This window comes from Bos taurus, chromosome 17, assembly GCF_002263795.3.
Source record: "Bos taurus isolate L1 Dominette 01449 registration number 42190680 breed Hereford chromosome 17, ARS-UCD2.0, whole genome shotgun sequence".
NCBI lineage: Eukaryota > Metazoa > Chordata > Mammalia > Artiodactyla > Bovidae > Bos > Bos taurus.
Genome location: NC_037344.1, coordinates 26,792,203 through 26,805,871, shown reverse-complemented (window position 1 = coordinate 26,805,871; position 13,669 = coordinate 26,792,203). Strand labels below are relative to the sequence as shown.

At 36.0% G+C, this 13,669-nt stretch overlaps 1 long non-coding RNA gene across 1 annotated transcript in view; it reads right to left on the bottom strand.

The window, feature by feature from the left end:
- Nucleotides 1-1,892: 1,892 nt before the first annotated feature.
- LOC132342589 (uncharacterized) overlaps nt 1,893-13,669 on the bottom strand; it is a 330,273-nt gene continuing 318,496 nt past the window's right edge. The window contains exons 4-5 of the long non-coding RNA XR_009491014.1: nt 4,199-4,325; nt 1,893-2,936 (exon numbers count right to left, since the gene is read on the bottom strand). This is a non-coding gene — a long non-coding RNA (uncharacterized lncRNA). The remainder of the gene's footprint in view (nt 2,937-4,198; nt 4,326-13,669) is intronic.

Below are 13,669 nucleotides of genomic sequence, written 5' to 3'. Positions count from 1 at the left end.
ATGAATATACATATGGGCTTCCCTGGTGGCTCAGGAGGTACAGAATCCACCTGCAATGTGGGAGACCTGGGTTCAATTCCTGGGTTGGGAAGATCCCCTGGAGGACAGCATAACAACCGACACCAGTATCCTTACCTGGAGATTAACCATGGACAGAGAAGCCTGGTGAGCTACAGTCTCGCAAAGAGTTGGACACAACTGAGGGACTAAGCACAGCACACAAGCAATGTGCACATGTATATATGTATCCTACATAATGGGATATCACTCAACTGTGAGAACAAAAGAAATCCTTGCATTCCAGACAACATGAATGGACACAGAAGGTATTTATGCTAAGTGAGATATGTCAAAGACAAATACTGTATAATATCACTTATATGTAAAATCCAAAAAAGTTGAATTTGTAAAAACAGAGAGTAGAATGGTGATTACCAAGGGCTAGGGAGTGAAGCAAAAAATGTGATTTTAATACCTTTGTATGTCTCAAGACTTCATGTGGTGATTTGGATGTTTTAAAACTGAATTATTAAAAGCCTCTCTTGTTTTTCAAATATAGACTCCAACCAGGCATAGTTAAGGAATTATGTCTTAGACAAGTGAGAATATTCATTTCTTTAGAGTTGTAAGCAAACTTTTCTTACTTTTACTGGATCTATTCCTATTCTTCTTCCTTATAGAACTTAACATTTACTCAGAGTTGCATCTTGGGAATTTGTTTTTGCTGTTTTCAGAGGAGTATTTTTTTTTAATAGTTGTTGTACAGTTGCTAAGTCGTGTACAACTCTTAGCAACTCCATGGACTGTAGCACGCCAGGCTTCCCAGTCCTTCAGTATCTCCTGGGGTTTGTTCAAACTCATGTCCATTGTGTCAGTGATGTCATCTGACCATCTGATCCTCTGTTGCCTCCTTCTCCTCCTGCCCCCAATCTTTTCCAGCATCAGGGTCTTTTCCTATGACTCAGCTCTATGCATCTGGTGGCCAAAGTATTGGAGCTTCAGCATTTCCTCAGTAGATTTCCTTAAAATACATTCTACATCCACAAAACGACAGCTATCCATACCCCATTTTTACCTAAAAACAAGGAAACAGAGACAGAGCATCATCAAATAATCATTTGTAGGTGCGAATATCATGTCTTCCCTCAAGAGGAGATTGGTGTTTATTTACAGTCAATTTATAATAGGTTGTCATAATCCTCTTTACACTGTTTTCTCCAAACAGGATTTAACACAGCTGGATGAAATTAATTTACTGACTTCTGTGGTGTGAGATTGACTCTGGTGATAGATAATCAGATATTTACTCAACTTACACTGTGGTTTACAAAAAGTTGCCACAACTGATGCAGATAGACTAGTATTTGAACTATTCAAAATAAAAGAATTTTTAAAATCCCATAAAAGAAAGAAACTAAGGATCTAATTTACTTTTTAAAAAAGATCTAATTTAGACACTTGAATTTCTTCCAATATTTCTATATATAAGGGTTTTTTTCAGTAATTTACAAATAGGGTAATCATATGATGGTACATTTGAGATTAAAAGGCATCTGCTGAATAAATTAGATTTTTAAAAAGCAGTAAATATATACATTCCTAGGAAAACAGAATTTAGGTTCAACTTATCTATAAATAACTTAAGGAGAAGTATTACATCTTAAGCATAATTTCTTCAACATCTAACTAGTATAGCACATAATAGGTACTTAGTAAATACATACTTAAATAAATGGGGGATTAACTGTTCAAAAAGTAATCACTATGCCTTTTTATAGCCTTTTGTTTATTACAAAATTTATTTATCACACTTGCAATTCAAAGTCTATGATTCTGACATTTTAGAGAACCACTGGTATGTTAAGGACTTTAAGTCAACTTACTTTCTGTGAAATAATATTGATGGTACTGTATTGCTGTTCTTGTTGAGTCATTAAGTTGGGTCTGACCCTTTGCAACCCAATGGACTGCAGCATGCCAGGCTTTCCTGCACTTCTCTGTCTCCCGGAGTTGGCTCAAATTCATGTCCATTGATTTGGTGATGCTATCTAACCATCTCATCCTCTGCTGCTCCTTCTCCTCTGTTCAGTCTTTCCCATCATCGGGGTCTTTTCCAACGAGTGGGCTGTTCGCACCAGGTGGCCTAAGGATTGGAGCTTCAGATTCAGCATCAGTCCTTCCAAAGAATATTCAGGACTGATTTCCTTTAGGATTAGTGATTGGGGCAAAGACTCGACATAGTGATGTTGAATGGTTTTCCTTTGAAACAAACTGAGATCATTTCTGGTGTTTTTGAGATTGTACCCAAGTACTGCATTTCAGACTCTTTTTCTGACTATGAGGGCTAACCCTTTCTTAAAGGATTCTTGCATACAGTAGTAGATATAGTGGTTATCTGAATTAAATTTGCCCACTCCCATCCATTTTGGTTGGATTTGGTTGGATCCATTTTGGATTCCTAGAATGTTAATGTTCATTCTTGGCATCTCCTACTTGACCACTTCCAATTTTCCTTGAGTCATAGAGCTAACATTCCAGGTTCCTGTGCAATATTGTCCTTTACAATATCAAACTTTACTTTCACCACCAGATTCATTCATTTTACTTTATTTTCACCACCAGAAACACACTGCAATAAAACACACATATTCAACACCTTCTGACCTGGGGAGCTCATCTACCAGAGTCATATCATTTGGCCTTTTCATACTGTTCATGGGGTTCTCACAGCAAGATTACTGGAGTGGTTTGCTATTCCCTCCTCCAGGGGACCATATTTTATCAGAACTCTTCAAAATATCCACCCAGTTTGGATGGTCCTGTTTGGCATGGCTCATAGCTTCATTGAGTTTCACAAGCACCTTCACCATGACAAGACTGTGATCCATGAAGGGTTGCTGTGTTAGTATTCATTTATCCTTTATTGAAAGTGGTTTCTGTATAAAACAATATACATACACATTAATCTCATTTATATAGATACAAATGTAACAGAAGTGGAACAGTAAAAAATATTTGGTAACTTACCTTCAAGTACCAATGTCAATGATTAGGTAATTTGTAAATATTTGTTTGTTTCTATCTCATTGCTACTCATGACATCAAGGAATTGATACTCTGAAATAAGGTATAATGATGTTCAAGTAATTGAAGTCTAAATAGAATCTATAGTCTTGTTAATCCAGTTTCTGAATGAGGTGTATGCTTATAAAATTCTAGTAAGATGCTCAATAGGAAAATTCTTTGAATAAAAAACATAAATGTGACTACCTATTAGATAACTTAGGTTTATAGAATTATAATGTCAGCTACAATTTAAGAAGAGTAAAACTTCATCCTCAAACTTACTATAATAATAAAGATGAGCAGAATTATTTTACATAACATGTGACTGGGACACAAGTAGTAAGTCTAATTAAAGATTTAAAGAGAGGTGACAAGGTTGATTCTATTAAAAGTTAAAATAGATCCCAATTTATTCCTGACACAGCATGATAAATGAAGAGTGTCAGTGTAAGAATTCTAGTAAGGTCAATAGTGTGGCATAAGGAGGCCTGGATTGCCTCTGTCAAGTATTTATCTGTTCAGTTTTAGCTAATCATTTAATCTTCACTTTATCTGTTTCTTCAACTGAAGAATTAAGGATAGGGATAAATAAGGATTTCTAAAGCTCTGTTCATGGCAACCACTGGCATGCATAATAGTCTTTAAAAAATTATGTTGTGTTTTGGGGTCTAGTCTAGGACCATCCTGGAAATTCAGACTACCATTATGAGAAGCATTGCTGCAGTAAAACAGCATGCTTAACTATGTTCAACACAGTAAGAACCAGACTTCACTACAACTCTGTCTTTAAACTCAATTTCTAGGAAGTGCTTTTGGGGATCTGTGAGCAAGACAATATTTACATCATTTAATCTGATTATTATGAGGCATGGCATATGGGCTAAATCAGTGACCTGGTTTACATGTATTTGCAGTATAATGGGAAATTTTTCAAGTTTTGTACAAATAAAAAGCCTTTACATTTTATATTTAACTGAAATTGAATTCCTGTTTCAAATCTCCTAGTGTCCTGAACTGGGATGATGTTGGAAAATAGAATGATGAAAGTAACGTGCTGATTAATAGTCAATTATATTCCCCATCTTTCCAATAAATTAAGTCTAATATGATTACTAAAACCTAAGTTACTTACCATGTTACACTTATCATTCATCTTTAATTAGTTGAAACACTTCTCCTGCTTGGACAGAGCTTCCCGGTCTACAGCAGTCTGCTTGCAAAACTCCTTTGTCTCCATCTTCCCTGGCCATATTATTGGCCTGTTGGATAAAAAATGAGATGGAATTGAATAAGACATCTGCCAATATGGCTGTCCACATCTTGGTTGAAATAGTTTCCACATCTAATCTATATATTTTTTTCTCTAAAGAATTTTATGGTCAATGTATCTTCAAGTCAAGAGGTTTATGTAATAGGCGGGACATGATAAAGCAGTAAGGCGCCTGATTCTGTGCAGCTCTATGTGAGAACTCCAGGAGTATTTTCCCTTTTCCCCGCATTCGTAGGTGGTTGCATCATGCCCACTTTTATTTGATACAAGCAAACCTTTGCCTACTCTTTAATAACTTTTAAAAGGCCTGCACACCCTCAAAACTCCTGTGAATAAAATCAAGGCCTAGTGTACATAATGATATGCTCTTTATACCAGTCAGGAGCTGGGAGTGGTTTGAGAATGTTTTTATTCTTTCCAAACAGATTGCTTCATTATGCTACTTTTTGTAAAGTTATTTTCCATGTTCTTCAGGACAATGATAATTCCGGCAATGGAGATACAGGAATACAAAAAAAAAAAAAAAAAGTACGACATATCATACAGGCCATGCGGTACTACTTGAATAACAAAACAAAGTGATGGTAATTCATAGGATCCGCAACACTTAAAAAGAGCATACTGGAGACTGTTTAAAAAGTAAAACTTGTATTTACTCTTCGGTTGAGACTTCTGTCTCATCTTTGCAAAATCCTCTAACTTGAGCATCCTCCTGCACAAGAGATGGAATCTAACTCAGGAAACAATTCCAGAGTCAGGCACTTCCACCTGTGAACATGTGTCCTGTAGTGATAGCTGTGCATTTTTCTGATAAGTAATTTTTTAGACATGTTCTCTATGTACTACTTGAGACCATACTTTTCACCCCAGAAAATCTCAGGGCTAACATCTGCCTGAAAGAAACCTGGGCTTGCTTAGTTTAGAGTGCATCGGTTCTAGTCTGTTCAGCTGAACTTTCCATTTCTGGGTGAGTGAGGCTTCCCTGTCTGCAGTTCAGTTCAGTTGCTCAGTCATGTCCGACTCTCCCTTACATGACTCATTTCTCCTCCTTTATTCCACAAAAGTCATGCTGCTTTTATTCCTGCTGTTGACTTCTTCATAACTCAATATCAACCATATTGGTGGATTCCTAATAGAAACATGTAGTCAATCTGCTGTAATTTTAAACAAATGCCATGCTTGACACTAAATATTTTTATTAAATTATCAAGATATTTTTCTCTTTCATAATCAATTTGAATAAAGTTCTGTACTTTAATCCATGTTATATTTTGACTATAGGCATATGTATATGTGTATATAAACATATATTTCTATGTATAAATACATATTTTATAAATATTATAAAAAAGCCTGTAAGACTCAATTCAAATGTATAAACACATTAGTTTTTTTTTTTTTTCTTGCACAAAGTAGGCATTCAGAGTACTGGTAGTAAATATATATATATATATATATATATATATATATATATAGGAAAGAACGTTTGTTAATTGGTTAAGAAAGAAAAGACTAAGCCCCGTGCTTCCAAATATAAAATATATTTTATGTGGTAGGCAAAGCCATTCTTTATTTAGCATTATTTGTGAATTATGTTTATTAAAGCATTTGATTACTTTTAGTGTCTGTTCAACATGAGCTATCCTTTTTTCTATTTTTACATCTTGGTAATTTTGCATGCCACTATTTTTGCCAAGTGATTTTTTAGCATTGTTATATTTCTACAGGTCATAATTCAATATATATTTTAAGTGCATACATGTTCTTTCTTTGCAGTTACCCCCATTTCAACTTTGGAATACAGTGTCTTACAGAAATGCTCCAGGGTTTTATTTGTATTTATTCTCCATGAATCTTCAACCTAGCAGGCTGGTGAACTAATAAGCATCCTTTTATTGCCTGAAGACTAGCTGACTTCCAATACTTCATTGTTAGTGGTTCTGTTTAGTCTTTTCATGTTATTTGTTTAATAGCATAATTTTTTCAGGACCTGCTAAACACAGCTGTTATGATGTTTCTCTTAATCAAACTATCACATGGGTACAAGAAATACGTTTGAAAGGTCAGAAACAAAAGCATAAGAATAAGCCAATTGAAAATTAAAGTGTGCTGTTCAGACAGTTGTAATTCTAAGTAAAATAATTTGGGTTATAGCTAAATAAATAAAACATAAAACTACATTCTGTTATGAGAGAAAATGCTTTCCCAATCTCTGTTCATATATTTAAACCCTCTTTATGTGAAATGATATTTTTTCTCTTATTTATGTTTTTGGTCTTTCACTCAGTTTTCACAGCCTGATTTATGAATTTCTGTCATTTTTATATATACTAGAACCCATTCTTATTGAAATAAAACGGTTGAGTCAAGTGTTGCAAAATATTTGGCAAAACTAATACAATTATGTAAAGTTTAAAAATAAAATAAAATTAAAAAATATTTTATTGGGGATAATATTTAATGTATGAGAAATTATCTTCTACACAATCTACTCCAATTTCATCTTTAATATGTCTTGGCTATTTGATTTGAATAGCAACTATTGAACACTATATATTTTAAATCTCAACATATGTATTGAGGTTGTCCTTTATTTGCTCTATGTGTTTATCTTAACTTTTACTAAGCTATTCAAATAATTACAGTAAAAAACAATATTGCTATTTAACACAGTTGACAGGTTCATCTTTGGCACATAAAAATGCCATGGCTGTAGTTCAATATTCTGCAAATTGTATGAATATTGCTCCCACATTACTAGAAGGAACATGTCTAAAATTAAAGCTTTGTATAAGGTATTGGAGGATAAAAACATTTATAAAAAACTCAATAATTATCAAAATACAAAACAATCAATAGAAATAATACAATTTTTAAAACGATGAGCTTTGTAAAAGCATGATGGAGAAAGATGGGAAAAGTTTATCTCTAGCTAAGTACATATTATAGATGAGTAAGACAAATGTAAGAACCTAGGAAATGATTTCCATAGTTTAATCACTTGACTTCTATAGCTCTGTTGCAATATGAATGTTGATTACTAAGTCCATATGGGTTATAAAAAGTATCACTAAAAACCCAATTGTATTGGAATATAGTTGATTTACAATGTACTGTTGTATTAGTTTCTGCTGTACAGTGAAGTGAGTCAGTTACACATATATATCTACTCTTTTTATAGAATGGGTTCCCATATAAGCCATTACAGAGTATTGAATAGAGTTCCCTGTGTTATACAGTAGGTTCCTATTAGTTATCTTTTTTATATAAATTGCTATATATCAATACCAGTCTCCCAATTTATCTTTCTCTCCTTCCCTTTTGGTAACCATAACTTTTTTTTAATACATTTGTGACTCACTTTCTCTTTGGTAAAGAGGTTTATTTGTAGTACTATTTTGGATGCCACATATAAGCGATATCATATGATATTTGTCTTTGTCTGACTTTAAACAAGCCTTGTATGACAGGCTCTAGGAGAAAAGGGAACCCTCCTACACTGTTGGTGGAAATGTAATTTGGCACAGTCACAATGGAGGAAAGTATGGGGATTCTTTAAAAAGCTAAAAATAGAGCTACCATGTGATCCAAAGGTCATTATTTTTAGTTTTAATTTCATGTTTAATATCTCATTGATAGATAATTACAACTATTGACTTATTTGCCTCAAATTTTTAATCTCCATTAAAATGTTGGCTGCCAATATCCCTGTAGTATAAATACTATCAAAGTTTACAATTTGAATACAATTCCTACAAACAGTAGAAAATATTGTTGATTATATAAATATCTGAATATTATATAACAATTTAGGTAAAAATGTTATTTCCACAATTTCATCAACATATTCTGTCAATTATAAAAATTTACATATGTAAATATTAATAAGATATATAATGATCAATTATTCTTTTTACTACTTAGTATTGACAATAGCACCCCACTCCAGTACTCTTGCCTGGAAAATCCCATGGATGGAGGAGCCTGGTGGGCTGCAGTCCATGGGATAGCTAAGAGTCGGATACGACTGAGCGACTTCATTTTCATTTTTCACTTTCATGCATTAGAGAAGGAAATGGCAACCCACTCCAGTGTTCTTGCCTGGAGAATCCCAGGGATGGGGGAGCCTGGTGGGCTGCCGTCTATGGGGTCACACAGAGTCACACATAACTGAAGTGACTTAGCAATTGACATTGTACAGGAGACAGGGATCAAGACCATCCCCATGGAAAAGAAATGCAAAAAAGCAAAATGGCTGTCTGGGGAGGCTTTACAAATAGCTGTGAAAAGAAGAGAAGTGAAAAGCAAAGGAGAAAAGGAAAGATATAAACATCTGAATGCAGAGTTCCAAAGAATACCAAGAAGAGATAAGAAAGCCTTCTTCAGCGATCAATGCAAAGAAGTAGAGGAAAACAACAGAATGGGAAAGACTAGAGATCTCTTCAAGAAAATCAGAGATCCCAAAGGAACATTTCATGCAAAGATAGGCTCGATAAAGGACAGAAATGGTATGGACCTAATAGAAGCAGAAAATATTGAGAGGAGATGGCAAGAATACACAGAAGAACTGTACAAAAAAGATCTTCATGACCCAGATAATCACGATGGTGTGATCACTGACCTAGAGCCAGACATCCTGGAATGTGGAGTCAAGTGGGCCTTAGAAAGCATCACTATGAACAAACCTAGTGGAGGTGATAGAATTCCAGTTGAGCTATTCCAAATCCTGAAAGATGATGCTGTGAAAGTCCTGCATTCAATTTGCCAGCAACTTTGGAAAACTCAGCAGTGGCCACAGGACTGGAAAAGGTCAGTTTTCATTCCAATCCCAAAGAAAGGCAATGCCAAAGAATGCTCAAACTACCACACAATTACACTCATCTCACACGCCAGTAAAGTAATGCTTAAAATTCTCCAAGCCAGGTTTCAGCAATATGTGAACGGTGAACTTCCTGATGTTCAAGCTGGTTTTAGAAAAGGCATAGGAACCAGAGATCAAATTGCCAACATCTCTTGGATCATGAAAAAAGCAAGAGAGTTCCAGAAAAACATCTATTTCTGCTTTATTGATTATGCCAATGGCCTTTGACTGTGTGGATCACAATAAACTGTGGAAAATTCTGAAAGAGATGGGAATACCAGACCACCTGATCTGCCTCTTGAGAAATTTGTATGCAGGTCAGGAAGCAACAGTTAGAACTGGCCATGGAACAACAGACTGGTTCCAAATAGGATAAGGAGTACGTCAAGGCTGTATGTTGTCACCCTGTTTATTTAACTTATATGCAGAGTAAATCATGAGAAACGCTGGACTGGAAGAAACACAAGCTGGAATCAAGATTGCCGGGAGAAATATCAATAACCTCAGATATGCAGATGACACCACCCTTATGGCAGAAAGTGAAGAGGAACTAAAAAGCCTCTTGATGAAGGTGAAAGTGGAGAGTGAAAATTTGGCTTAAAGCTCAACATTCAGAAAACAAAGATCATGGCATCCGGTCCCATCACTTCATGGAAATAGACGGGGGAAACAGTGGAAACAGTGTCAGACTTTATTTTTCTGGGCTTCAAAATCACTGTAGATGGTGACTGCAGCCATGAAATTAAAAGATGCTTACTCCTTGGAAGGAAAGTTATGACCAACCTAGATAGCATATTCAAAAGCAGAGACATTACTTTGCCAACAAAGGTTCATCTTGTTAAGGCTATGGTTTTTCCTGTGGTCATGTATGGATGTGATAGTTGGACTGTGAAGAAGGCTAAGTGCCAAAGAATTGATGCTTTTGAACTGTGGTGTTGGAGAAGACTCTTGAGAGTCCCTTGGACTGCAAGGAGATCCAACCAGTCCATTCTGAAGGAGATCAGCCCTGGGATTTCTTTGGAAGGAATGATGCTAAAGCTGAAACTCCAGTACTTTGGCCATCTCATGCGAAGATTTGACTCACTGGAAAGGACTCTGATGCTGGGAGGGATTGGGGACAAGAGGAGAAGGGGATGACAGAGGATGAGATGGCTGGATGGCATCACTGACTCGATGGACATGAGTCTGAGTGAACTCTGGGAGTTGGTGAAGGACAGGGAGGCCTGGTGTGCTGCGATTCATGGGGTTGCAAAGAGTTGGACATGACTGAGCGATTGATCTGATTGAAAATCTCAAGTTAACAAATATCAACATAGTATGTGAGCAAATGCTTCAGAACTATTGGTACACTTAAGAGAATTAAGATGTACAATGAATTTGAAACGGTTTTTAGCTCATTGGCAGATGTAATCATAGCTGTGCCACCTCACAAGTCATGTTCCTGTCCAAATGCTCACTTTAAAGCAATCCATTGTATTTGTCTATTCATATATTTCTGCAACTGGTGAGTGAGTGAGAGAGAAAGAATGATAAACAGAAGAAAAACTGTCAGGTTATGAAATGTTACAAACAAAATACTAGCTATAAAACTTTGGTAAGACACAGTGTTGTAAAGCTTATATTCAATATGTAAATATCTGTATACTCTATAATTTTATTCAACAATCACAGACCTTAATGAAGGGGAGATTTCTGTACTTTTGTGTGAAAATTTTTAAATTTTAAATGTATATCCACAGGCTATATATCTGGCTGTACATTGTGTTATTGTATGAAATCTCAATTTTTTATTTATGAAATATTTGCTTTTTAAAATATTTCAGTTCAGTTCAGTTCAGTCGCTCAGTTGTTTCCGACTCTTTGCAACTCCATGAATCGCAGCATGCCAGGCCTCCCTGTCCATCACCAACTCCCGGAGTTCACTCAGACTCACATCCATCGAGTCAGTGATGCCATCCAGCCATCTCATGCTCTGTCGTCCCCTTCTCCTTTTGCCCCCAAACCCTCCCAGCATCAGAGTCTTTTCCAATAAGTCAACTCTTCGCATGAGGTTCCCAAAGTACTGGAGTTTCAGCTTTAGCATCATTCCTTCCAAAGAAATCCCAGGGCTGATCTCCTTCAGAATGGACTGGTTGGATCTCCTTGCAGTCCAAGGGACTCTCAAGAGTCACCTCCAACACCACAGTTCAAAAGCATCAATTCTTCGGCACTCAGCTTTCTTCACAGTCCAACTCTCACATCCGTACTTGACCACTGGAAAAACCATAGCCTTGACTAGACTTTGTTGGCAAAGTAATGTCTCTGCTTTTGAATATGCTATCTAGGTTGGTCATAACTTTCCTTCCAAGGAGTAAGCATCTTTTAATTTCATGGCTGCAGTCACCATCTGCAGTTATTTTGGAGCCCCCAAAAATAAAGTCTCACACTGTTTCCACTGTTTCCCCATCTATTTCCCAAGAAGTGATGGGGACCAGATACCATGATCTTCGTTTTCTAAATTTTGAGTTTTAAGCCAAGTTTTTTACTCTCCTCTTTCACCTTCATCAAGAGGCTTTTTAGTTCCTCTTCACTTTCTGCCATAAGGGTGGTGTCATCTGCATATGTGAGGTTATTGATATTTCTCCCGGCAGTCTTGGTTCCAGCTTGTGCTTCTTCCAACCCAGCATTTCTCATGACGTACTCTGCATAGAAGTTAAATAAGCAGGGTGACAATATACAGCCTTGACGTACTCCTTTAGCTAATTCAAAAATTAAGGTGCATCTTTTAAACAAAGTCTGAGGCTTTTGGCAGAGAAGCAGGTTAATTGTTTTTACGGAACTTGCATGACTTTGGGTTTGCTTACAAAGTATGGCTATATTCATACTTTATTATTCAAGTTTTTATCAGTTTAGTTATTTACATTAGACATACATTGAGGGATTAATTTTGACTTTCATTTGAAGCCCTGATAGCTACTACTTGCCACATAGTTTGTTGCTAGTGCAATTAAAATTGTGAAATTTCCCACTTACATATGAAGTATTATATCAAAAATGTCAAACCTAGAGTAGTTTATGCTACATATTCATACATCAAAAGGTGTCCATCAATGTGTGTGTAACTCCCTACTCTCTGAGAAAATGTTTCACAAATCCAGCTGCCTCCGACTCCCAGAACTTCTGACTCTCTTTTTGACTCAGCAAAATTGCCCCCATCTAATTAGGTTTCAATTCCTTACATTCATATCCAGACATCACTTCTAGTTTGAGACAACAGCCCCTCAAGTGGAAGCTTTTAATCAGGAGTCATGACCCTGCATGTGTTCTGACAAACATTTGAAAAGGGAATATGACATATGTTTTGCAAATGTCTGTTTATGGTGAGAAAATAATTCCAGTTTTCATTGTGGAAGGTAATGGAATTTTAATACGATAAGTTTTTAGTCTAAAAACCTGAATCTATACCCATATCTACATAAAGATAACTATACCTATATATTTGTTTTTTTTCTTTTCATGACTTGTTTTAATTGATTGACAGGCATACTTTTCAAACATTGTACTGCATGTAATCATGCGTCACAAATACTGTGTTTCATTACAAACTGAAAGTTTATGGTAACCATGCATTGAACACGTCTATGGCATCATTTCCCAACATCATGTATTCACTTGGGGTCCCTGTTCCACATGTTGTTAATTCTTTAAATATTTTAAACTCTTTCTTATTTTATTTCTTCTGGTGCTCTGATCAGTTGTCTTTGTGACTGTTGTAACTGCCTTACATTTGTAAATTAAGCTCTGTGCATTTTTTAGACATCTTCTAGTAAGTGTACAATAGGCTTAACAAGTTTTATAAGCACTGGGAATCCCCCAAATTCCTAATGATTTATTCTATGGCAATTTTCACTTTATTGCAGTGATCTAGAACCCAAGTCACCATATCAGAGATGAGTACAATTCTAAAGGAAAAAAACCATCTAAGATGGTTTTGTGCTATTCTGAATGAGGTTATCCGACACTGCACAGAGGACGATCTTCCTGTCCCTATCATCTGTTTCTCTTCTTTATTCCTGTCATTTATTGATGTAGCCTTCAAGGTTTTGTGACTAAAGAAGTGTATTGGAATATATCCAGGGTCCTTGCTTTTATCCCAAGATACATTTGAGTGTTAAGGAACACAAGCTCTGTTTTAGGGCAAGAGGAGTATAACAGCGTCGGATCTAGAGGAATTCAGAGAGGAATATAATTCCAGGCCTATCAGTCACTAGTGTTCCCCAGCGAGGGCTCACTGCCTGATGCACATAGAAGCCAATACTATGGAACGGGCTTGAGAGAAAAACTTTAATCCAAGGTGGAGTAGCAAGAAGACAAAAGTGGGGCTCTCAAATCTGTCTCCTCAATCCAGAGTTTGAGGTAAAATGAAAGGGTTTAGGGGAACTGCAAACTTGGAAGCTAACTGGCTAGTCTTGAATTAGTTCATGTAAGCTATT